Source organism: Pagrus pagrus (genome assembly GCF_965226575.1).
Source record: "Pagrus pagrus genome assembly, chromosome: 22".
Lineage (NCBI taxonomy): Eukaryota > Metazoa > Chordata > Actinopteri > Spariformes > Sparidae > Pagrus > Pagrus pagrus.
In genome coordinates, this window is record NC_140204.1 from 10,077,714 (window position 1) to 10,105,246 (window position 27,533).

General features: G+C 41.3%; 1 protein-coding gene across 3 annotated transcripts in view; it reads right to left on the reverse strand.

Moving 5' to 3' along the window:
- Positions 1–27,533, reverse strand: part of pcxb (pyruvate carboxylase b) — a 297,628-nt gene that overhangs the window by 234,619 nt on the left and 35,476 nt on the right. The gene's annotated exons all lie outside the window — the stretch shown is intronic.

Consider the following 27,533-nt stretch of genomic DNA (forward strand, 5'->3'; position numbering starts at 1 on the left):
TGTAGGATTTCTTTATTTGAAACAATACAAGGAGAAAACTTTTCCAGTGTTGGGCAGTAACGTATTAATCAGTAATATATTACTATAATATTACTTTTCCCAGCAGAAGCAGAGTAGTGTAAGGGATTACAATTTCAAAATCAGTAATATTCTTCCAGTTACTATATTAAGTAACACTGTTACTGCCAGAATACAATAATAGCAGGATTTAATAATGGGGCAACATGCTTGATCTGGTTCATAATTCTTCTGTTTGCGCCTGACATAGATTGATTTAATGTGAAACAGTTCTATAAAGATTGTATTACACCAACCATGGAGGGTCTCAAATAAACCCTGATGTTGGCAATGTCTGTACCAGATGTGGTCAGTCCCCTGCAATCCCTGTACATATGTTTTGTTCATGCTTTTGGTCCAGAAAGTTTGACAATTTACCAAAAGCTTGTGATATAGTTATAACTCTGAATCCACTTTCTGCCACTTTTGGTATCCCACCTAACAAGGGGATCTCAGTTGTGTGTCGCGACGCCATGCCTCCAGCACTTTGCTAGCAAGATGTTCATGAATATTCTGTATAATATAAAGCTGAAAAATCTGATATTCTCTCTAAGAGGAACTTTGACAAAATACAGAGACCATTTTAGTCTCTTTTAGAGCGGACTCATCATTTGACTTATCAGGCATGGTGACTAGAGTGTCTTAAAGTCCACTAAGCAGCTGTAAGTCCTACTCAAGTCAATTTTATTGACACATATTTATCCCTGAAGGCTAAATGTACACCATAAGAAAGACTGAGAAAAAAACTCAACTACTGTAGCAAAAGAGTTGGGGTCCTTCATTCAGGATGGATAAATAATCAGCAATAGATCACAAATATGAATCACAGCAGGCAAGGTGAGCGTATCTGCAAACTGTTCACTGGCAACACAAAAAGCTCTTACTGAATGCATCTACAAACAAACAAATATACTGTCAATGCATTTCACTGTTGACTCGCAGTAACCTTGGCTACTGGCAACTAGACCATGATAAACATTTCCATGGTCGTATTTAGGCGACTTGGTTAAGGATAAGAAAAGCTCAAGGTCTTGGCAAAACAATAAAAAATGCCAATGTACAAGACTGGGATGTAAAATACGCAACAGTGAACATCATATAGCAGCATTACAGTATACAATATGGTGGCAGATCAGTTCAGTGGACCAAAAGGAAGAAATGCTGACTCATAGGAGTGAAAAAGCAAAGTGCAGCGCCTTAAACCGCTTACTGCATCTTTGGAGGACATGGATCATTACTGTCGTTCATGATAGTAAGTCAAGAAGTTCAGTCCAAAAATGACTGATGTTTTCCTTTTAAGAAACAAACTGTTATTCTCTTTTTGGGAGAGAAATATTCTCATTTTAAGCAGCACTGCGGTGTTCAAATGTACCATTAAAAACGCAAAGCGCTGCTCGTTATACCTATAAAAGCAATCCAATGGCTAGTTTTATTGCTAACTCTCCATTTAGCAGACAATAACAAGACATAATCCGATCTATGGTCACCTCTTCAGACATTTCAACTCAATATATTCCATTTTTAATTATACATGCTCAGATTGTGGCACAGACTGGATATTCCCATTTCCATTTTAATGTCTGTTTTAACTTTTAATTATGGCTGTTGTAGAGGTAGCCTTCCCATTATTTTTTAACACTTTTTCCTCCGCACACTGCTGAAACATGACTCAATCTAATGCAGCACCTGTGTGCAACTGTCACTTTTAAAGACCTTTTTTTAATCTTGACATATAATCATTCTGAATGGATTGTTCTGTGCTTTTCTGTTAGAAAGAAAGCATGATAATTTGAGAGAGATTAGCACGTTAGCAGACCAACGCCAGTGTTCCTCCACACTCATCCTTCAAACCTCCACTGTGGGCTGTCTCAGCTCTGGTTTAATTTTGCCCAGTGGGAGCTGCAAGCAGAGTGTAATTGTGATATAAATGTTATATAAATAAAGTTTATTATCATTATTATTATCATTATCATTTTGAGACGAGGCCGGTTTCCACAAATTACACGGTTGATTTGAGCAAAGCAATCTGATTAGTTTCCCAACCATTTTCACCAATTTAACCAATCAGAACAGCTCAAGTTGCACTGATCAGATTCAGCCACGTCGCTGATTATTCCCATAATCAAAGCTGTGCCATGTTATGAAATATAGCAGGAAATATTGGGCGACAACAACATCCAAACATCAGAATGAAATTAGAGGGCTGTGTGCAATCAGATGTCCAAAACACAAGCTGCAAAACAAATCTAATTATCCCAGAAGGCACAGATGTGAATGACTCAACAAAAAAAAAAAAAGGCACCAGCTCTACCTAGATCTGAAGACGTCTAAAACTATTTGATGAATAGAGAGTTTTTGGTTTCCTTCCTCGAAATGAACGCACCATGAGGAAGTCAGTGACCTGAACCAATTCCTCCGCTGCCATCATCAAACAGTTTAGCCTTTAATTGTTCAACCAGCACTTTGATTTCCAACATTTGGCAGGCATAACTGTCAAGCCTATCAAATGGGCAGAGCAAAAGAGAGGGATGGATTGCAGAGACAAAGTTGGCCCGAAGCGAAAAACTGCAGCCGATCGAATTTGGCAACAAAGCAAGCACAAAACAAACCACAAAAAAGGATCAAAAATGTTTTGGAAAGACAGTCACAATGAAAAATCCATCATGCAGAGTACATGGGTATGTAAACAAATGTGTCAGAACAGTGAAACACCACTTGCTCAGTGCGTGTCAGCTTCTCATCAAGCTCTTATAATTAAAGCTGCATATATTATTGTTTAAAGCTAGAAAGGTGGCGGGGTCCGCCAAATATAAACAAGTGAAACAGTATGAAATTGTGAAATCCTTTAAGGCCAGTTTGTATTTACAGTTTATTCAGTCATGAAAGTGAAGACAGTCTGATTATTTAGTTCGTGTCAGCATGAACATCAATGACTACATAGTGCACCTTTAAGTACGTCAGGGAGGAAACTCACCTCGTGAGAAAATTAGATCAGGATCACAATACACACACCCACATGAAAGGCGCATATTAATATTCACTGTAACCTTGTAAAGCATCATCTGTGTGAGAATATACAGACACACTCAGACAGCAGGGCTTTCTCTGCAGAGAGAAAGTGGTCCAATTTATAGCATCTGTACTGTAGCTCCTTCACAGGTTTCACAGGAGACTCATTAATGGGAGCACACAGACGTAGTACACTACACACAGTCTAACATACAAGATTCAATTAACTGAAGTGTATAAGCCCAAACACATGCATACACACACAAAAACATACATACCGAGACACAGGAGTGCACATACAAACACATAAATCATCTACAGTACATGTTGTAGAGCTCTGTTGTTTGTCTGTGTTTCTATACAGCATGTCTACATGCACACATACTGTACATAAAAGGACACAGTCAGTGTGTGTATATACTGTATGGGATGCACCGACTATGCTTTGGGCTACTCTGGGCACATATATGCATTCACACACAAAATGCTAATTTTTTCAGCCTGAGTCACCGTTCTTTTAACCTTCTCACTGTGCAGCCAAATGTTTCAATGTGCTTAAGTGAGTGTGTGTGTGTGTGTGTGTGTGTATGTGTGTGTGTGTGTGTGTGTGTGTGTGTGTGTGTGTGAGAGAGTGAGAGTGTGTGTGTGCGTGCGTGCATTCGCTTCCTGTACAGCTCGTGGTGACAAATACATATGGCTAGTAACACAAGGCCTCTTTGATAAACTGCAACAGTGAAAGATGCAGAAGACACACTCCACCGTCGCAAGGACAGAAATTCACACACGCCTCCCATTGACTTTAGTGCACACTAATCACACATACACCAGTGTGTGTGTCACTGCATATTGTCCTCTCTATCACTCGCTCACACACGCAAACACACTGAGTCAAGTGAGTGAAGTAGCAGCCAGTGTAACAGATTGAGTGGTCACTGTTTTATAAGGTCTGACAGACAAGTCAATGGGCTGTACTAGCACAAGGACAGGTCACTGGGTTGTTGCATGCACACACAAACTAGCACAGACACACACACACGCTCGGGCACACCCACACACCACGCACTTTTAAGAGTGCTTTCACACATTCAGCTCCCTGCTCCTGACTACAGTGTGTGTTTATAGTGAGCGTGCATGATTAGGCTTAATACACAGCAGGAACTGATGAATATACACAAGGTACGAGGTTCATGATGCTGCAAAACAAAACATATATAAAGGATGAATAGATTATAAGTCAAACAAATAAAACTTTTTTCTGTTGGAGTGCAGAGGATGAGTTATGGCGTATCACAGTCTAAGAAAAGAAGCTGCCCTGTAGTCTGGTGGTACACCAGCGGATACTTTATATAAATATATACATTATACTTTATATATTTTTGTATCTTTTGCCAGATAGCAGCAGGGTTCTGTCCTGGGAAGTGCACATTCAATGCCAATTTGTGATGTTTCCAATCATCTTTTTAGGTTGCCTCGAAAAATGCAGTCCTTTCTTAGATTTATTTACTGGAGTGGAGATGTGTGATGTCCAATGTGTGCCTTCACTTCCTTTTTATATATAAATTCTCATATCGTACGATCGAGCGCTCCTGCTTTTGTACAAGATATCACTGTTGATGTACATTCCTCAAGCTTGAGGTCATTATCCTGGGTGGCAGCATCTCTGAACGTCTGCCCGTCTGTGCACATAAAAACAGTCCTGCGGAGCTGCTGTAGCTTCATCTGTCCACACTTTAATAGTTTTTCCTCATGGTGTAACTGTTTTTTATCAGCTGGAAGTAAGTAGTCAGGGGAAGCAAGGAAATGGGGGACAGGCTTTGGTGGGTGTATAGCTTCAATAGGAAGTGACAGAGACAGATAGATGGTACTGTACGGCACAAAGGGGGCAAGAGAGTGAAACAAAATGCATTAAGAGCAATTCATGAGTAGTGGGAGAAAAATGGTTGAGTACAGTATAGATAGATGTGGGAAGGGAGGGAGTTAAAGAAAGATTGATGGATGAATCAAATGAGACAAGGAATCAAAGTGTTCGGTGGGAGTAGAGGGAGAAAGGGGACAGAGACGTACAGTAGAGGGTGAAAAAAAGTGGATTAGATGGAGTAATCAGGCAGGGGAAGGATAGCAGAGCGCTTCAATGATGGAGGGACTGTCACTCTCCCCTGCCTCGCTCTCTCTCTCCGAGCACTTCAGCTTGAAATCACTTGTGTGTAACGTTGTTACAGGATGTCAAAATTCAAATTCAACGAGGACCCTTGACAGCCCCACCCCGGCTCCTTTGCTCCACTGCGCCCTCACTGTGCCAGAACATTTCGCAAAGAGCTCACAATAGTGGAAAACGTGGGGTGAAATCATTTATCAACAAGATGGAGTAAAGTAGAGTCGGCATAAAGAGCCATTTTTTCTCCCTCTGTCCCTGCGAGTGTGCGCTCACCAGGCTGCCTGAAATCCTTGAGGCTAAAACAACCTTGCTGATGTCTTAGGAGGATAACAAAATTTGTTCAAGTTTAAAAGAGAACATCAAGCATGGAGGTTAGTACAGCAGAGGGCCCCACAAAGTACAAGAGTCTTGGGAAAAACAGTTTGATGTACTTTTTAGCGACTGCAAGACAGATTTCACTCATGTCTCCTGTCCGCAAGAGCAGCAGGAGCACAATCACAAGGACCTGGTTGACTCAAGAAGAAAAAAAAAGAAAACTTCGATCTTAAAAATCCTATTGTAGTCCCTGTTGGTGCTGATGCCAAGGTCAAAACTGGGCATACATTAAATCGATGACTCTTTGCAGCCTTTGAAAAAGGAAGGTAGTGGCACTGAGATGATGTAGGAGACTGTTTTCTTGGAATATATTAGGGCTGAAAATGCCGCTGCTGACCACTGCATCCCTTCATGGCCACACACTTGTCAAATAATTATTTTCCAGGAGGATAATTATCACAAGGCCGGATGACTCGGTAGCTTTAGTTTACCCCAGCGGCCTGTACACTGTCTGAGTGCCTCTCAGCTGAAACACACAGCAGCGTGTCCCTGGTGTAAGGGGATGGGATGGGTGAGGGATGTTTGTGGCCTTATTTGAAATGCAGAAACTCTGATGCTGTTTAGTTTGCAACAAATTGCAGAGGCGGCCTTCCAGCAATCAAGGAATTACAGCATTATTGACAGCAAAACAGGATCCTGCCTCACAGTGGCAACAGTGGCTGTATCTGTTGGTTCAGGTGATAATAGAAGACCCTTCCATGTACCTTATCTGCACCTCAGGACCCAGAAATCTGCTTTACTACCTTTATAAATGTATTTTTTAGTTGAAAGTAACATTTTTCCTTCTCCACACTATGTGGAGAAGAAAGAAAAATCTGAGAAAAACTAGTCAATAGCTTCAAAATTTGGTTGAAAAGCTGAATCTTTAAAAAAGTATTTGATATGTTCTCCCTTTGCTTCAATGACAGGCTGCACTCGAGCTGGCATGGACTCCACAAGGTTGTGCTATCCCTAATTGATTCGACAGTGTTCCTCAAATCTTGTGATTTCCGATCACACCTCAAAGCTTTGCAAGAACTACTGGAAGACCAGAGAATGGTAGAGTACTCCACAGAGACGAGTCAAGTGCCACTATAGTAAATGTTCAATGGGGTTGAAGTTGGGTAACTGGAGAGTAAAATCCAGGACAGTAAAGACTTCAAGTATTTCTTGAAAAGCTCATTTGTGGGGTCATTTAAGCAAAAGGGAGACATCTTGAAGATAATGTGAAATGCGTTCAAATTTTTCGAAGATTCAACTTTCAACTCAAATTGCTCAGCTCATACTATCATCTGAACAGAAAAGTGTTTCGACTGGTGGTCTCGGACTGTACGTTTGTGTGAAAACAAAGGGTGTTCGTGCAGTAAGTTAAAAGCTGAGGGCTACTTTACAATTGTTTTCTGTAACCCTTAACAGATTTAAAAAGGCAGTTTGAGAAGAGCTCTTCTGTTTGCATGAGTGTTTTGTGTGTGCGTAGTCATGTTTTCTGCTGGCACTGCACATTGTCTAATCCTTATCTTCTTTGCCTAAGCAGCGTGATGCCTGGGATTTAAGTTGCACCAACCCTTGTAAGAGTAGGAACGCTACCGATGTGATCCCTTTCGGCTTTTGGCGCCACAGTGTGTCTGATTCAGCAATTTGTGATTGGCCTTGGGTGCGTACAAAAAGGTTGCCTGAGTGGCATGTGTGTCCGTTGGTGTATAAAGCATGCCACCGCTTCTTTCATAATATAACACAGGATATTTTTCTTTGTATGTTATAAAACACTCCCTTTAACCACAGAAACCTCAACCCCACAAGAAGTTTTGAGTACCAGGGAGTGCTGCATACTGCTAATAATAAAGAGGTTTTTTTTTGGTTCTTGGCAGCAAAATATTGGGTCATGTTAGCTCTGATGAAGTCTGCATGAGTTCAGAAGTGTTTTCATTCTACTGCAGTTTCGCTCCTGCAAGGACACACAGGCAAAGCATCCCAGCAGATGAGGGTTGGTGCTAAGCATAACAATCCTTTTTGTCTTTGAACTCAAAGTACAGACACAAGCAACTACACCACTAAAAACCTGGCTTGGATTAGTCATGGAGGGAAAGAATAGAAAGGCTTTCAACATTTTTTTCCACAGATTTTCAATTCAATTGAGCAGACAATGCTGCTTTGAAAACAGTACAAATTCTCTCCAAAATACCACCGTGCACACACACACACACAAAAAAAAATCTCAGAGTGGTCATGGGTTGGCACTCGCGCTGTCTAAAAAGGAAAAATCATTCCCCCCTCAAGGTTGTTGGTGCCAGATTGCTGTCACTACATGCAAAATCTGTGAGGAACAGCAATATCGATGATTCAAAGCGCACCACATATAAAGCCTGCCGATTAGTCCGGACCCCTGCCAACTCCCTCTGTGCCCGACGTCCACCAGGCAGACAGCAGTGCATGCTGGGTCACAAATTGCCGGGGGGGCAGTCAGAGTAAAGTGGTACATGCTCTTCGGCTTTGTGTGTGACGCGCATCACGCAGCAGAGGGAACAAAACAAATCAATCGTACAATCGATGGTACTGACCTGTTAAATGGTTACGGTCCAGTCAAATTAGTTCGAGGTGGGGTTTATGTGTCGTGTTGGTTTACTTCAGGGTGACATTCACAGGTTAAAACACTTGTGGGGACCTTGAACAACCTCCTCTACCTTCGCCATGTCTGTTGTTGTCAGGGACTCTTGAGTCTGAGCTCCATCTAATGAATGTTTTACTTAACATCCACTCCAACATAAAGAATGAATGGACGTTTGTGAGCAGTTACAGTTGCAACGTTTGAAATAAATGTATCCATTTTCGTATGTAAATGAGCTTTAAATACAACCTCATTTGAAGGCAGCATCTTTCTAAACAATCCTCTTAATTTAGCTAAATACCTGCAGCTGTTTTAGAAATTGGCTGAGCCTATTTAATCAAATTATGTATTTGCAACATGTTTTTTATTAATGTTTATCTATAGATTTACATTTCCATAGGAGCTAATGGGCTTGGAGTTCAACAGAAAGGGTAGAAAAGTGTTAGTTATGGTGTTTTAACGTGTTTTATTAAATCTAGATTAAAACCAGCTAACTGAATTAAAAAGAACTAAGACCAAGCTCCATTTATAACCCATTTGGAAAGGAGGAATAATTACAGCAACCAATAATATTATAAAATACTCACACACCCATATGTACAGTGAAAAAGACAGACTCCTGAACCTATCCTTTAGGGAGCTTGGTGAGTTCCTCTACGGCACCCAAAGAAAATACGCTAAGGCAAAGCTTCCGGCATTGCCAAAGGGTGGAATGAGTTAAACACGGATGGGGAGGGGGGCGTCGCTACATCTTAATTTTCAGTAAAGCCCAAGGGACAACTGCACTCAGTCAGAACAAGGCAGAGGGAGGAGGCATGGTGTGCTACCGTCTTTATAACAGCAACAGTTTATGGCAAATGTTCAGTTTGAAAACAGCTACACTCGCATCACTGTCACGAAATAGAGGATCATCATATAGACCTGTTTTACTTTTTGTATAATACACAAGGGTATCACAGCCTGAAAATGAAAAGCCGTTTTTAAAAAAAGGTGCTACACACAGCAACTTTAGAGGCACACAGTCACATTACCCCTGCAGTTATTACATAACCAGATCCTACAGTTCATCTCACTCTTCCCTCCTCTCATCTAAACATCACCGCCACTACTTCTTCCCCTTTCTTTCCCCTCTTGTGGGGATTGGAGTTAATCCGGTGCCAGGATTTTCCTGTAATCTGATCCAATTCCCTTTCAGACTCCGGGCACACACACAACTCTGATCCGATTCATCGCCGATACAACCGCAGAGGAACACAAACGCGCGCGCGCTCTCACAAATAGATCAGCTCCGTTTCAGCAGTGCCACCTCTCTAATCCTTTTGCTGCAGGCAGCTGCCAAAGCAGCGGTGCTCACCCACCCGAGCACACAAAGTACACAACCGAGAAAAACACACACGGAAATGCACGCATATCACATTCTTGCCCAAAGGCACACAAAACTACTGATGATAATGAGCACAAGCATGCATGCGCCCACAGACAGACACAGACACACACACGCACACACACACGCACACACAGTCCTTTATGCACCCACGCGTTCAGTTTCATCACAGCTGTAATGGAAGGAGCTTGACCGGAATCCCCTCCATCCATTTACCAATTCATGGACTCATCCCTTCATTCCAGCTTTTCTCCAGTCCATCACTTATTGCTTTCTCCTTCAAATCGTGCCTCTACACACTCCCAACTTTTACCCGCTGTAATTAAGATTCAGGTCACCATCCCTCCTTCTCCATCTCCTGTTTTCTGACACTTGCAGCCTCGTTGTTATGCCAAGTAATTTGCTCGACATAAAGAGGACAACATGTCCGGTCATCAAATTTGTAGCAGGAAAACAAAAACACTTGAGGAAACGGACGAGGCATACAAAGGCTTTCTGAATGGGAGGGATGAAACAACATTGAATTGAAACTTATTACTGGTCTCATGGGAGAGGTTTTACTCAAGAGGTTCCTGTAATTGGAAATTTCACTTATTATGTCGTTAATTCTTGTGGCGTATTGAGTCGGGATAAGACTCCCTCCTGAATTGATGCCCAAATTACACCATGTGCGAGTGCTTGCTGCGTGTGGTCATTAGTATTACATAATGCTCACTTAACAGGTTCTCAGTTTGGGACATGAACACCCAGGCTCTGCTCAAAATGCGGTTGCGACTGTGGCCTCGTCTGATATTTAAATTCTGAGGATCTTCGCTCTTCTCCACGCTGGTTAAGCTGTCAAAAAGAGTCTCAACTACAGCACACATACTAATGAAGACAGAAGCGAGGGTGCCAAAAAGAAGAGAATATTTCACTCTGATATTTCAGAATCTGACGAGAATTTCGAAATGAGCGAGATCTTGATCATGCGACATACCTGCATTGTTGGAAGTCTCCTTCCTGCGTGCTCCGACCTACTGATTTGACCCTTTAATCCTGCAAACTGTGATCCCCATTCCATCTGCCTGACCGGCTCGCATTTTGTTCAGATCTTATGCAGGTGTAAACGAAATCAGTACAATGTGCTGGTATTTCTACAGAATATGACATTGATACAGAATGACACAGGATTTGTTTCGCAAAAAAAAAACTAACATTAAATTTATGATGTTCAAATTTAGAGCGCAAGCAAAAGACTAAAAAGACACACCTCTAATTACTGATTACATGTCTATTCTGTGCCGTGAAAGCACCAAAAGACACATTAATCAACAACACTTTCCACCTGTAATTGCATTACACCTTAGCTTTTGATCACCACTATTTGCATACGTTCGGGGTCGGCTCGCCAACTCAAATCTAGTGTCTATAAATTCACCAGTGTGTCCCCAATAAAATCTCACCACCTCTGAACTGGATTTCTCATCTATTAGATTAATTGAATTTGGTAGAAATGCAAACTTCATAGTGGTTCTTGAAATCACCAGAGACATTAGTGTTCATCCTCTGCGCACCATAAATATCTGTACAAAAGTTCATAGCAATCCATCAAATAGAGTCATGCCACTCGCATCGGGAATAATAAATTACTACTCCTACCAGACTCCCTTATAAAAGAGGTAAAAACCTATATTCTACAAATAAACCACTTCTTTCTGAAGTGAGAGCTATTCATTTCTCCGGCACCCTCCCCCTGTTCAGAGTTCTCTGATCCTTCCCTTAGCTCTTCTCCCTTCATCTTTTCTCCTCTCTTCCTCTACATGGCTACAAGTCAAAAAAGATGCTTTTTTTCTTTCCAATGACTGCCATCGCTCAGTATGTGGCAGTTGTCCTTTGCTCCGCTTTCATCATTCTCCTCTTCCTCCCCCTTTACGTTTGTGTCCAGCCTTCAGAAAATGAAGTCTTTTCAACTAAAAAAAAAAAAAAAGTGAGGAAAATTTTAATACAAAAAGAAAGGGTGTCAGGAGAGACTATGGGCTGAAAGGTCACAGATGGACAGATGGCAGAAGAGCGGTGCAAAGATGGGGCAGAGAGACAGAAAAAAGGATGGAAGTGATGAGGGATGGTAGATGGTGAATGGAGCAGATGTCTGGACAGCGAACACAGACAAAGTGATGGAAACTGGATGGAGCAAAAAGATTGAGAGGCAGACACCGAGATCAATAGAGAATAATCTACTGAAGAGGAGCTATAAGCAAAATCAAAGCACCTGTGGATTTACAGCAAGACAGCCTAACAGGCTGTTAGTAACAGGCCGGGCGATGAATAATGACTGAAACGTGTGATGTAAGACTGATGAAAGGAGAGCCACGAGAAGCTGCGGAGTTGAAAGGTTTAAAGCCGCACACATACGCCACATGATGTCATGTCACTAAACTGCAGACAAACATGACAGTGTAGAGCAACAACGGCGCTTTTCAGACCGTTGGCTCGATCAATACCGAAACAGAAGTGTACTTTACGTAAATGTCATGGCTTTATTGAGACATGACAGGGCTGTGACGCAAAGAGCCGCAACGCTGAGGTGATGTGTGGCGCCTGGTGTGCGAGGTGGATGGATTTTATTTTGCCATTTAAGCCTTTATTTAAAAGGTTCAGTGTGCCGAAAATTTAGTAGCGTGCTGGTGCTGTGTTAGCAGATTGCAACCAACTGAACACCTCTCATCTCACCCTCTTCTACACATAGGACCTTTAATAACAATCGCTACCTGCATGTCTCGCAGCACATGTTAATCTCATTCCACTGCCAACTTTGAGTTCAACAGTGCACAAGCATAGAGAGGCACAACACTAAGTGGCCTGTTTAATTCCTGTTTGATCACATGCTGTATGCAAAGCATTTTCCTGGATGTTCATAATGTCATGCACGCAGATGAAAGAATCAGGGAGGCAGACGGGTGAGCGCAGTTGTCTTTTTAATAAACTAAATCTCACTTGAGGCATTAATCTTGGCACATTCACTGTATTTTCATTAGACTGATTCTATTTTCTCTGTGCAAAAGAGTTCATAATTAAGGTAGAAATATATTACACTGCACTTAAGGCAAACAGGATATGCATCCTTTTCTCTTTTCTTGCTTTCACCTTAACTCTTACGCGACAGCATCTGTTTCAGATTGCTTTTGTGTTGAAAGGGTTATGAGTTTATGCGAGGTTAAACAGGTTAAACATAAGTATTATAAATAAATTGTACATGCACTGACGGAGATTTTCAATAAACAATGTTATGTTACATCTGCATTATTTCTGTGTTTTTGAGTAGCTATTTGTGCGACAAACAAATCAGCCATTTTGTATTTATAAAAACTGTTTCAATGTGATTTCGCAGTCATGACACATCAACAACAGTGTGGATACAAAAGAAAAAGAAAATCGATCAGTCGATTTCTCTCACATTACTGAGAGATCCTGTGAACCAAATGGAAGCTGTAAGGTCGTCAGCCAACAGTGTAATGGGAGTGCTACATAGTCTGAGAGCAATGCAGCCATAAAGTGCACACACAGAAGCCAGAGGGATGGAGAGGGAGAGGAAAGGCAATACAGACAGATTTTAAATCAATACAGCCGCAGAAGACAACTAACAGGAATTTACAGTCCACGCGTGGACACGCAGCATTGTGGGCTCGTAAAATCTGATGCTTTCTATCAATTAAATAAAAAAAAAAACACATCACAGTGCAAAGTGCTGCCGTAACTTTAGGTGTACTGAAGGGACATAGACTGAGAGGAAGACTCATCCCAAAATAACGCTGCACGCTTCAGAGGAAGTTTCTCTGGGCTGATTTGCTGTCAGCAAGGCAACTGAAACTGTAGCATTTTATGACACTATAAAATAAAGTGCAGTATGGTGAGTAAGCGTGTGTGTGTGTGTGTGTGTGTGTGGCTGGTTTTCACATGTTGTCTTATTTTCTCCACTTTTCCCAATCTTCTTGGCCCCATAATATTTACCTGTCCACCTATCTCTTTTGCCTTCAAGCTTCTTATCTCAGTATCCTGCAGTTATCTCATGTCTTTAACTTGGCCTTTTATGAAATGTCACTGACAGCTGACTTCCACACGTGAAAATGCTTCATATCCCTGCAACCAGCAAGCCAGAAAGGTTGAAAATAAGCAGTTTTCTCAGTGCCTTGAGACATTAAATGGTGCAATATGTAAGAACTAAAATTATTTAAAGAATTTAAAGAAATAAGAGTTTTAAATATATATCAGGGACGTCTATGTATTGTGTTGCAGAGAAATCTACATAAGTTAGTATTTAACCAGCTAGCCCCAAGCCACTTTGAACTTTGAGAGGTGATAGTCTGAAAGTGAACACCACCAACACTCCCCCGGGTGCTTCGAGCTCCTAGAATCAGCAAATAGGAGCGGTAGCTGCATGACTATCTGAGCTAAACAGATACAGTTGGCCACAGTTAGCGGTTACTCTGGTAACATGCTGCCCCCTATTGGTTTGGAGTATTAAGTCAACATGTGGCCAATTCTTTTCAGCTTCAAAATACACTAAAGGTGCAGTAAAAATGAACAAAAAATATCATCAGAAAGTGAAGAAATAACAATTCTGATGTTATGACTTCTCTGTAATGCTGCAGGGATATTTACTGAAGATAGCATGCTAACCACCTAGCCTGGCCTGTCTAAAGCTCCTGGGTTAGCAGTAAAAACACCAGCCCTGACCAGCTGTTTCACGCACCCAGTACATATTGCTGATCCTCTACAGATGGCCGATTTTTACATATTGCACCTTTAACTCTATGGGGTATGTTTAAAAAAAGGTTCGACTTATTTACTGTTCAAAAAGGAAAAATCTGGGATTTTATAGACACTCGCCTTTGGTTTGTTCATTTTAAAATCAAACAGGTAAAGATGTTTAGGCTGTAACAGATAATAGAAGAAACCAACTCAAAGCAAAGACAACTCAAAAGTAACGCTTAGATGTCAAGTTTTACAGCTTCAAACTTGTACCAAAGATCTACCTTCCATTTTTCTTCCCCGTCTCTCTGCCTTTGCAATATATGAGACCATAACGTTTTATAAGTGTCTTTCTTATTCTCTGCTCCATTTTACTGCGCAAGACTTCCCTCCATCTCTGTCTGCTGGCCTCAGTCTCTATCCCTCAACCTACTCTCCTCCGCTCAGTCTGCCACCTCTCCATTTCTTAAATGAGTGCTGCTTTCATGCTGTGTACGACCAATTTTCCCGAGGTACAGTGCTGTTATTGCTGCCCCCAACAGTGTGAGGTTATATCTAAATTTAAGTTTGTAATCCAGTTACAAAACTTACATCTTTGCTACACTGCAGGTACCCCAAGTAACAAACGCACGCTAATAGGATTACAAACACTTCTCTGTAAAAATTAAAAGAACAATCAGCATTTAGATTCTGACTCTGGGCATTAAAAGAAAGACGGTGGAGCTTTAAACAGAATAAATTACATATCTTCCCTCTTTTGAAATGCAAGTTAAATCCATAAGTAATGCAACTCAGCTTCTTATATATGCAATCTGGGGGTCTGCAGCTACAACCTTACTCGTTCTGGTGTGGCGAGTAGCTTATTGAGGCTAGTGTTAGCCGACTTTACCAAACTTTAGGCAGATATTGATGCATAGTTGTGTAATTGCTATTCGTTGCCGCAGTGGACTCAGTGGACTGTTTATTGTTGGTATGTGAAAGCATTTTATTGAAATTGGATCCAGTACCAAATCCTCTCGTATAATTGAAAATCCCTTATTTAATCCTGACCAAAACAAGATTCAAAACATTTTGTTAGCCTCAGTGGCTTTGCAAATCCAGTAAACCAAACACCAAACCTGTTGAGCTCAATTTACTACAGTGTCATGAAGTGATGTATTTCAGAGTGGTCACCGTATGTCATGCACAGACCCAGGTAACTGTACTCGTGATTACCCAGACACACTGTTGCCTACGGTTTCACGCTACTCCACTGATCGACAGTTTGAGGCTGTCGCATTTATTAAGCTTTAAAAAGGCCACAATGTGTTTGGGTGAGAAGCCGTGAATGTAAACATAACTAATCTGCAAAGGTTACCTTTAAAGACATGATGTGGAACTGGATTTTTTTAACTTCCTGGAGAACGGTACCGTTAAAGGAGAATTTCTGTACAAATGCCTCTTTGATTTTAAATGTCTTGAATATATCTTTTTCACACATGTTTCCCAGTAAATTAAGGGGATTTTTACTATTCACATACGCAGCCTTGCATATGCTGATTATTATTTATAGTAACATGGCGGGCTAGGATCTGTCTGAAGTTTCAGATAAAAGTAATTTTTAATGACTGTAATAAAGTCACAGATTTGAAAAAAGGTCATCAGTGGAGTCCAAATAAAAGAGTCTTTCTTCAAATGGACATAACCTTTTACATGCCTGTCCTGACAATGGCACCCCTTTCATTCACACCTCAGCCAATTCTCCCTGAAATGTTGCCAGGCCAGTTTTCCCAGAATATCGATCCCTGCTCCCATTAGTCTGTGATTACATGGAGAAAATAAACTCCATGTGTGGACTCGTTAATGCGCAGGCCACTTAACTCAAGTCTGTGATTGCTCTATCCGTCAATAATCTGCCTTTAGTTCAATTTTTGAAATCATATTTGCCGAATGCAAAGAAAAATGCAAAGGCCTTGAGACTTGCTGAGAAGTTGAAACTTTATATCCCATAAAAAGATGACTGTGTGCTGAATTCAAATAAGCTCACACGCTCGCGGTCAAAATGTCAAGACTGCCTTATTCTGAAAGTTTCCCATTACCCCTCCATCTGACTGCACCCACTTTTCTCAAATCCCTCTATTCACATCTTACTTACACACCCTGCTACATTTTAAGGCTTCCCCTTTCACCGCCACTCCTCCCTGATCTCAAATCTCTCACCTCGTTCACCCTCTCCTATTCTCTGCTCATCCCTCTTCCAAATCTTTCTTAATATTAGGCATTATTATATTTTTTTTTCAGTAAGCCGGCTAGTCATGCCTCCCTCCCCCCTTCTCTCTTCCACTTTGCCTTGATTTCTCTGGCTCAGTCCCTTCTGTCTCTCGCCTTGCCCTCGTTCACCCTTCCCTCTGTCAGCAGTTAATGGAAGCATAATGAGCTTGTTGTCTATGAAATGATGAGAAGGAGTGAATACAGCTGCCTAATGATCAAAGAGCAAAGCACAACACACACACAGCTGGTCAAAAGCGGGCACATCCATGCCTATACACAAATAAAGCAATGACAGCACACACGCCTGCAAACAAAGATTAATGCTTGCCTGTGCACAGAGGTGCGTATGCTGAATTACAGACACACAAACAGATCAGACTCTACTCTCAGTGGAGATGCATTGTTAGTAACTTGTACCCAAAATCAGGCCAAATGCTATTTTTCTTCTTCTTCCTATGCTCTCACCAAGGCTTCCTCACTCCCCCTCCTCCCTCCATCTCACTCCTTCCTCCGCCCCTCCCTTTTCTCTCCCTCGCTCCGTCCAAAAGGTAGTCAGGGCAGAAATGGGTTTTCTTACTTCATAACACTGCAGTTGTGTGCATGCGTCCGCATACTGTTTGGTGTGTGCGTGTGTGTGTGTGTCAGACTAAGATTTGGCTGCACTCTATGCGACGACACCCACACTGCAGCATTTGACACAGCCGGAGGGAGCGAGGAAGTGGAGAGAGAGAGAGAGAGGGGAAGGAGAAGACACAAGAGGAGGAAAAAAAAAAAACGAAGACGAGGGACGGTCTTGTGTTTGTGCGTTTGTTCCTAATTATGCATGTGTGAGTGTGTGTGCGCATTGTGTCAGGCCATTTCCATGTGAGAATATGTAACTCTGAATGTATGCCAGAGTAATACAGTATCCATGTGCATCTTACCCTTAATGTATGTTGTTGTGTGCCTGTAGGCAAACACATAAATATACAATACAGTTCCTGCTTCGTGCGGGGGCAGATGTACGAACATATGCTTAAATTTGCATCAGTTTTTGTCCACTATGTGACAATCTGTATATTTTATGAGCATCGTTATTAGACCTTCAACAGCCAGTCTCATGCAGATCTGAAATATGTTTTACACTCACATACACACCAGCTTAGACTGGCAATGGACATATGTACACGGGGGGGGGAAGAAAAAGGCCCGATCCTAATTCACCCCTTGCCCCTTCCACTTAGCCCTACCCCTATATGTGCATGATTGTTGTTGGGATGGGGGGGTAGGGCACACTACAAACCAAGGTTTATAAAAAAAAAAACTGTTGTTTCAATGAATTATGGTCCTTTGACTTGACTGATTGAGAGATGTATACACAAAGAGCTATAACAAAATAAAGCAAACATCGCTGTCATGTGTTCTCACTGCGTATGACCTCTAATGAGAGAAATGGTAATCTAATTAGTCCATGCTTTGAGCTGTTCACGATCAATACAGCAATCAATAAATGTCCCATGTAAATAATCACTGATTGGCTATTTATTTGCATAGAACATTTACTGATCAATGTATTGTATCTTGACCACTTGTAAGCATGGACTAATTAGATAAATGTCTACCTCATTAGAGGTCTTATACAGTTTGTTTTTTCATTATTTCACACAGTGCCATAATGATGGCTCACAGTGGCTGAATACCAATCAGCTGCAGGTTTTATTCTTTTTTCTGTGATTGGTTAGTTGGTAACTCACGGGGAAGTGCATTTAGAGTATTGATGGTAACTAATTTAATTAGGGCAGGATGATATAACTGAAATCAATATCATGATATGTAAGATATTTTATGTGGGAAGATATACAGGTATGCGTGTGTAATATGCTGTACATATGTAAAAAACAAAACATTAATTATATTTGCTGAGTAAAAGTCAAATTTGATGAAGCAATAACAGATATGATCATATTATCACAAAATGACTCCATAGAAAGTCGAAAAAAAGGTTCAGAATTTAAATCCTTTACAATGTTTACACCAATTTTACCCCTATATGCTCCACTCACACAAAAAAAATAATTAAAACCGCAACTAATTACTTCACTCTCACATCTCACACACATAACACATTATATCACGCCTGCAAATGTGTTGTATATGATGTCACCAGTTGCTGGTCTACAATGGATTTTTATGTAAATAGCTTGTTATGGAAGAAAATGCAGCAAAGCGTCTGCGCTCTGCACTGGAAAAAAATGAAAAAAAACAATCTAAACAAAGAAAGAAAGCTTGAGGAGAAATATAAGGCAAAGTGAACTTAAGATAGAAACAGGCAGAGAAGAAGACTGAGAAGGAAGTGAAGAGAGAAAAGTTGGTGAGGTAAGTTGACTGAAGTCTTGTACACATTATCCCACAGGGAGCTTCACTAAATAGGGAAAACTGCTGATGCCAGTGAGACTGTTATTGCCTGCTCGTACAGTACGTGCGTGTGTGTGTGTGTGTGTGTGTGTGTGTGTGTGTGTGTGTGTGTGTCCACTCCAGTTTCATTAACAGCCCGAGCTTTCTTATACAAGTTAAAAGAAGAGGAGAGAGCAAGGGAGGGGGAGGAAGGGCATCTCCCGTTCATCTCTTCCTTTTCATCAACGCAAGCGTTGTTTCAGAATATTCACCCAGCGCTTATGCTTTGTGAGCAGCCGAACGAGGAGAAAGTTTTCCTGTAGACTGCTCCTTCAGGCAAAAGCTCTCACTGTTTTTCCCAATCTAATTTCCCCAAAGCAAAATTCTCTTTCTCTCCAATCTCCACGTTTTACTGCATGAGGCAGCACATCGTGGCTAACAGTTCTCGTGCCCACGTCAGATGATTCGCTTCCTTCTCATCTCTCAGTCCTGAGGACGTCAGAGCGGGCAGGATGCGGGAGAGTCGTGCACTACAGTAGACCCATTTAGATTTACTGTACGTCGTTAGCATGCTAAATAAGGAGTAATGTAGTGGAAGCTCGTCAGTGTGGCAAAATGAGGCCTGACGGGGAATCAACACCCCAATGCGACGCTGATGATTTCATTAAACTCTAAAGTGTAATTTACAAGCTTCTGCCAAAAAAGTAGCCCAGCACGGCCTTCAGTAGTCAGGAGACTAATGTCTTTTTGGCAGCGGCTGTCACTCGTTAATCCAATTAGAGATTAACAAAATGGACCGGACTTCCTGACTGCGGAGTTTAATGTCAAACTGTGGGTCACAGAGCTCAAATATCAGACCTCAGAATGTGTTCATGTAGCAGGCGAAAGCGAGCAGTCTGTAAAGCAATGCAGCGGAAGGCCGAGCTCCTTCTGCTTTATCCTTTCAAGCTTTCATAATTTAAATGTGTGTCTAGCGTCCGTGGCTCATCTACATCTAAAGAACAGCAGGCACGAAAACAAAAATCCCCCAAACTTTTCACTGAGACTCGCAACACAAAGTTGTGTAATCGTTAAATAAACAGTTCTTTGACTTCAACTTTATTTGACTCACCCACTTTTTTATTTTTACATAAAATTACAAGTCTGTCTGCTTCTCCAACACCATGGATTTTTCAATGCACAGCACAGTTAAGCTAAAGCCATGGTCGGGTCCATAGATTCTGACTCGCAAGAACAGATAAAGGATCGGTGAGTCAGGCAGTCTAGACTAACATATTCAACTCAACAACCCCTCTGCCCCTGAATTTTCACTGCTACCACGGGATAAAGAGGGAGGATGGCTGATCATTGGAAGGTATCCCACCTCAAACCCAAGAGAATATAAACAATCTCACACCTTCTCTTAAAATGGCTGAATATTGATTGGATTTTGTGTTAAAAGCACAAGTAAAGCTCGTTACATCAACAAAGGCTCAGATTCATCAAGTGTCCCACTAAACCAGGCCGATGAGCCACCATTCACGATATCAGGACCCTGCAGCCATTGTTAGTGGTCAAATCAAAATGTCTGCTGTGAAAAGGGGACAATAAGCCTTTCCTGTTTTATTCACATAGTTTGTTTCGTTGCCCGTCTTTACTGAAATCACCCATTCACTCCAACTTATCACAAATCACTTGACCCATGTTGCCTTTAGGGCCACTTTAGCTCTCAGTTTTTATCATTTTGTGGGCAATTCAGACAAATCACTTACGCCTCTGTTTGGCATCTGACGGGTTTTGGCTGTTCAGATGGTCCGTTTGTAAGCAAAATGTTTTGATTGCTAGTTTTGATATCGCGTGCATAAATTAACCACATCTCCGCTTCTTTTATCCCCATTTCAAAATCACTTTGCTCCACTGCTCTGACACAATGAATGGCCCAGTTATCGTGCTTCTGAGCCAACCACTGCTGTGAACATTCATTATTCATAAGCATGCACATTTCACTGTTCTTTAGTGTTATTACTGCACATTGTGGAACGAGCAGTGCCAACGCTCGCGTGCTGCTCTCTCCCACCATTTTCTCCTCCATCCTCTCCAACTTCATCCTTCCACCTTTTCCTTGGCTCTAATTTCACAAGAGCACAGTTGGCTTGAGTTTCCCCCCAGCTGGCGGAGAGAATCAATACATCCCGTCTTTTGTCTTTCCCCTCACTTCCTCTCGTCTCAGTCCCTGCATCCTCTGACCACTTCGCTTGGTTTCAGCACACTCTCAGTCTTCAATAACAGCAGGTTTGTCTCGTTTCCTCCTCCCTCCATTCATCCATCCACCCCCCCCTTGCTTTGTGCTTTACTCCCTCCATCTAGACCTCCATATCCATCCAACCACCTCACCATCTTTGTCTCAGATGGCTTCCTTTCTGAGTGGTTTCTATCCCGAGAAAGCCACAAGCACTCCCATATACTCTCATTATAAAATCAACAAAAAGAAAAGCACCACCCATTTCAATATTTCTCCGACTCCTGGGCTTCATACGTGCAGCACAAACAGGAATGAGGATTCTGCAGGCATGAGGAGACAAGCCGCGGATGCTCGAAATAGAACCCATCCAATCACAAGTGGCAATGTCACCCTGACATCTTAGACCCGTGCACTACTTTATGCATCCTGCATTACACAAAGCACAGCAGAATCTGCCTCTCTGCACACAATGGAGCACGCTGCACACACTCGGGTGTTTATCACCGGACTTGTATTACAATAGTCATTCAGTGCTGGCGTGTACTGTAGTTACAGCCGTCATCTTATACGTTCCATTAGTTTTTGTTAACACTGTTGTGTTTCTACTTACTGAAGACCACTCATCCATCAAGTAGTATGGGCAACGCTGCGACATTGCTTTCGACATGAAAGGACTTTTACTATAGATAATGTGTTATCTGTAAGTGATATGTTGTGGTGGAAAAAGCCCCGTTTAACATTGTTAAACAGGGCCATTGTACAACAATGTAAGAATGGATGAAATACTAGGCTATGAAATACAGCTATAGCCTAGAAAAATCTCTCTCTAAAGTTATAACAAATTTAAAAGACTGCAGAGATCAACTGACTATTCCACCTTGAACAGATTTGAAATGCAAAACAAATTTAATTTAGTTTTTTTTTTCCATTTAAGCTTTTTTATTTCCCATTTTCAGTTTCACATTTGGCATTTCCCTCATCTTATTACCACCGACATTTTCAAATTATATGTACAAGTCAAGCTTTCAGTTTGAGCGTTTCCATTCAAGCCTTTGCATTTTTAAATTTTACTTTTTCATTTACTCGCGTTGTAATTTTAAATAACCTTTTGCATTTAGAAATTCTGCGTTTTCAATTTCAGTTTTCACTCTAATTATGGCCTGATTATTCCTAGTAGCTTAGTAAAATAATCTTTTAATTTTCAATTTGTATTTTCCATTCGGACTTATTTTAATTATGATCAAAGATATGCTTCATACAGAGGATGCTCTGAGCGCTCCAACACTGGAACTGTTGAACTGAAGGACATAATGCACACATGACAATAAAATCTTTGGACTTAAAAACTTGATACTGGATCATCATGACCATTTGATCCGCCTACAAAACGACATCTACGTCGCACTTCTGACCTTCCTATATTAACTAACTAAATGAGCACAGGGAAAATAGACGATGCAAGAGAGCAAACAAGGTGAGTCACACAGAAGACAAAGAGGAAAGAAGCAAATCGGCAGATTTAGAAACTTGAGACCACAGAATATGAAAGAAGAGTGTCAGGTGCAAAGGACGACGGAAGGAAACAAGGTAACGGATGAAGAAACCAAAGAAGAAGTCGAGACAAATTGTCAAACACAGAAAAACATGGGGCAGAACATAAGTAAATTAGAAAAGGGAACAAGAGCACTGATTGATGCATGAGCTCACTGGGAAATAGGGTAGAGCTTTTTTTGTCTATTCCATTTCCAAATGCTGGTTTTCTTGATGGAATATTAAAATATGCTTTCAGGGTGAAAAGTTTTGTTTGCTCTGAAGTCAAAATGGGCCCAAACACAAACAGACAGGCAGGCAGGTGTTTATGGATCTATAAGTCGTAATAATGTTTACAGTACGCTGACCACCTCCAGGGACGAAGTGTCAATCTGAGCCTATGAGACACCTCTATATATGTGTGTGTGTGTGTCTACTGGGGACAAGACTCGTCCGAGCGAGAGCGTGTCATCTCTTCACTCACCGTCACCATAGTGATTGACAGCAGAACTAATTCCACATTTAATACCCTCGCTGAATTGGCGGGCGTGCGCGTGTGTACACACAAACAGACCTTACAGAGGCCTGAAACTCTACACAAGATGGTGGCACAGGCCGGTACACACTCGAAAGCAGCGTTTTATGTCTCACACACACACGGGACTGTCTTGAGGACTCACAAACACACAGGAGATGCTGTTATTTAATTAAAGGGGATGTCAGGCTGCAGACGTCTTCACGCTGCTGTCATCGAAACGCTAAATATTCAAGTCAGACAAATGCACACAAAATTGGAGGGGGGAAAAAAAGGGATTCCTTCTCACTCTGATGATACAAACATCTTTCCTCACTCGCTTAAAAATCACTTTGTCCAAGCATTGCAAGTGCTTCACGGTCACAGGAAGTTGATCTACAGCGCTGTCTAGATTGATGACAAAGAACATCCACACTTACAAGCTAAAGGCAGCAACAGTTAGCAGTCACTCTGGTGATATGCTGCCCCCTATTTGTTTGGACTATGAACACAACAGGCAGCCACATTTTACACATTGCACCTTTATACCTCATATTTTTTAGTATTGAACAGTTTTCAATTTTCACAGCAGTTCAATCAACCTGTCTGTCAGAACTAGGACAAACAATACACAGTCTGGAAACATAATTAAATCTGCTTTTTAAAAAAGGTCATATTGAACATTTTTATGAGACAAATAATTGTTACTTTTATTCTGCAGTTTTTTAAATGTATTTTACAAACTCTGTAGATGTATTATTTTGTATCTCTTTTCCTTGAAACATTATTATGATTGTGAATAAATTTTAAAATGTTGTCTGGTCCAAAATTAATGTTTTCTTCACCTCTGTGTAAGAACTTTGCAAGACAGTAGTAGTATGAAGCCACCAGTAGAAGTACAATGCCGTTGACATCACGTGGTATTGGTTTTGTCAGCGATCACCAGCCTTGGTAGCTGCCAGTTTAAAAAAATACATTGTTCTACATTACTGTACTGCCCTAACGTTAGCTAGCTAGTGTTAGCAACGTTAACATTAGCGACAAACCGGCATTCACTTGAGGGGGCAGATGATTCGAACAGCAGCGGTGTTGTGACGTGAATGTAGTGGACGGGGGAGGTTGAATGCAACATTAAGTGGCTGAATGTTATCAATGACACCTTTAACTAGCACAGTAATGAAGATTTACTCTGCACATAAGCATATTAAAGAATAAATCTGGTCATATTCTATTTCTTTCACATGGAAAGGCCAAAACCAACAACTACCCTGTTAAAAAGTTATTTTAGTCAGTCCCACAAAGTCATCCTGCTGTCAGAAATGTGCTAAAGCACACAATGTGTATCAATTTGTTGCTGAAAATAAAGCCCAACAAATTCACGACTTACTCCAGTCTGTGCGATGTTTGCAAAGAACTCCAATGCCCAGCTGCATCGGGAAAAACAAAAGCCATTTTTGTGACCCATTTTTAAAGCTTCACGACTTCAGCACAAATGACGAGACTTGGGGGAAGTGCTGCGACAGACGAAAAGTAGTGAGACGGGCGACTTGTTTATGTTGATCTATTTAAAGAACTTCTTTGACAAGAAACAAAAAAAAACGTTCACAGCGTGTAGTTATAACACGGAGGACCAGTTTAGGTGAGAGACTGCGTGTACAGCACTGTACTATCCCACACATGCACAATTGCTTTGTTGAGAGTGCTGATGAGCTGCCGACATTTGTGCCTTTGAGTAGCAGCTCTCTCGGGGGATGGTGGGAAAACAAGCAGGCAGACGCAAGCAAAACACTGAACAACAAACAACAAATTATCTCTCCCCCGTCCTCTAAAACACTTAGCCAGATATGAGATGCTTCCCTTCAAAACGTCTCACGCACAGATTTAAAATCTTTATCTCCCATTTTCCTCTCTCCATCTCGCACTTGAAACACAGCAGCAAATTTGAATTTTCTGCCCTCTTTCACTCCGAGCGTGAGGCGAGCAGAGCGTAGAGGGCCCTGCTTCTATGTTGTCTGCTAATCTATAACAACAAAAAGAAAAAAGGTTCACCTCACTCCCCACTGCCCAGAAACAAAACTGTGTGGATGAGACTGCGTCATACGCAGAGTAAAAAGCTTTCTTAATTGTCGATGCTCCAGAAGTACCAGGACTGAATTCAATAATTCCAGCAGACGGTTAATATGCCATGAAACAAAAATGGCAGACGGTGAGGCCTTGATGACATTAAACTAACCGGCACACACCTGCTTGACTTCCCTCTCACACACACCGAGACAAATGTTAAGCTAATTAGACAGATCGTTGTGTTGCCCACAGACATCTAAGGTGAGCTTACGCGCATACTAAAACACTAAGCGCCAGAGATGTGTGTAACAACCCGTCGCTCCAGTGTGGCTTGAAGCAGGCTCGCACTGTAAAATCAGCTGACGTCAAAAGAACAAAATTCATTATAGCAGCTCTAAAAGCTTAATCATTTTGGATCAGCGACTTTTCTCTTTTGCTTAGACTCCTTCACAGCGGCTAGCTCTGCCAAATCCCCATCATGATATAGAGACTTGGAAAGAGTGCAGAGACCCGCTGCCAAACTTCAACATAAAGACAGCTCCAAGATTCACTGGAAAAAGAGTGAAAACGCCTTAAGTGCAGGAAAGACGATGCAGCGGAGAGTAGAAAGAAATATATAGAAATAGCCTCAGGCAGGGTCAGTTGTATTACTAAATCTGGGACCGAATATAAAAAACTTCAAGCAGCAGCCAAGTTTGAGACATCATCGCACTACCATAATGTCAGAAACAGATGCAGCACTTCTGTAGACTCATTTCTTTGATCCAGGCATTAAAAAAAAGGGCTTCTGTGTAATATACTGCCATTATACAGTATGTGTAATTACTATAGAGGGGTGAATAAACAACAAAATGATCTAACTGATCCAAATACTACATTATACTTTAGCCCTTTCCATTTTATGTGCACAAAATGAGCTTTAAGGAGACCTATTAAGCTTTTTTTGTTTTTTACTTTCCTGCAGTGCTTTTTATAGATTCTTGTGCGTGTACACGATCTTGAAAGTTAAAAAGGTCAAAGTCTGCACCAACTGAAGCTCCTCTCTCCCACAGAAAACACCGCTCCTGAAACGCCTCGTCAGCAGTCCTGCCGTTAGTTCTGTGACTTTGTGACATCATGCTGTGTCACCATGTCCTACATTTGCATAATTTATGCCGAGCGGCTAGTTTTGCAAATACGAATTGATCTAGCACAGCTGCTAGGTTGGTGGGTCTGCTGAAAATACTGTGTTGAAGGCTAACAGGCAAGTTCAGAGCAAAGAACTGCTCACATCAGGGGCTGGGGGCAGCATTATTGTGACCAAGGACCAACTAAAACCACTTATGACCGCCATTTTAAAAAAAAAAAAGGGCTAATGTAGTGTGTTCTGACTTACCCACAGGATAATTAAAAAAAGATCTTAACGAAGTGTTTTTTTACTAATGGGGAATCAAGAGTGTCTTGGATGCCAATGTAGGCATGCAAAGCCAGGAGCAGTAATATATTTATAAAGCCCCAGCTTCTGGATCTAACTTATTGACAACATTTATGAACTCAAACCCAGAAAAATCAATGTCCCAGTTTGAGGCTATTCATGTTTCAACAAAAGCTAACAAAGAGATGGTTTTAAAATGGATAGAAGGAAGGAACAAAGCCAACCCAAAGAATATGAAAAGAACCAAGAGTATGCAAGAGCTTTTGGGACCACTGAAGCCTTTGACCACGTGCCTTTATGTGACTTTATCTCTTGAACTTTTCCTGCAGGGATTAATAAAGTTTTATCTTATCTTAAATGACACTGGACATTTCTACACAGTACACAAGATGCCCTGCAGAGGAAAAGACATAAATGTTCAGGCAGTCCAGCGAAAATAAATGATTACTACTCTGTCAACAACAGTAAATACAGACGTATTCCTTATAAATTATGCAGTTGCCTGGATCAGCAACAAACAGACTGTCTAAACAGACTGCTCTTCACTTGTTATTGACACGTCCATTTGGGGCAGTCAATACAACTTTGTAAATGTAGTGAGATACGTCAAATTTAATCTCCAGTGTTCGAGTCTGTTTACTAAAAGCCTACCATAGGGTTGTGCAGCATGTGTGTTGTTTGGGCCCATTTGTGCACAGATGTTGCATGACTCACAGACAGCACGTCTAACTTGTTAATGGTTGAGATTGGGGGATTTATGCCTAGATCCAGGCGCTCAAGCTCACGTCCTATCATAAAAACTGATGCGCACCAAGCAAAACAAGCTCCAGGATTCAAACCTTTTCAACCCACTGCAGATGCAAAAAAAAAAAAAA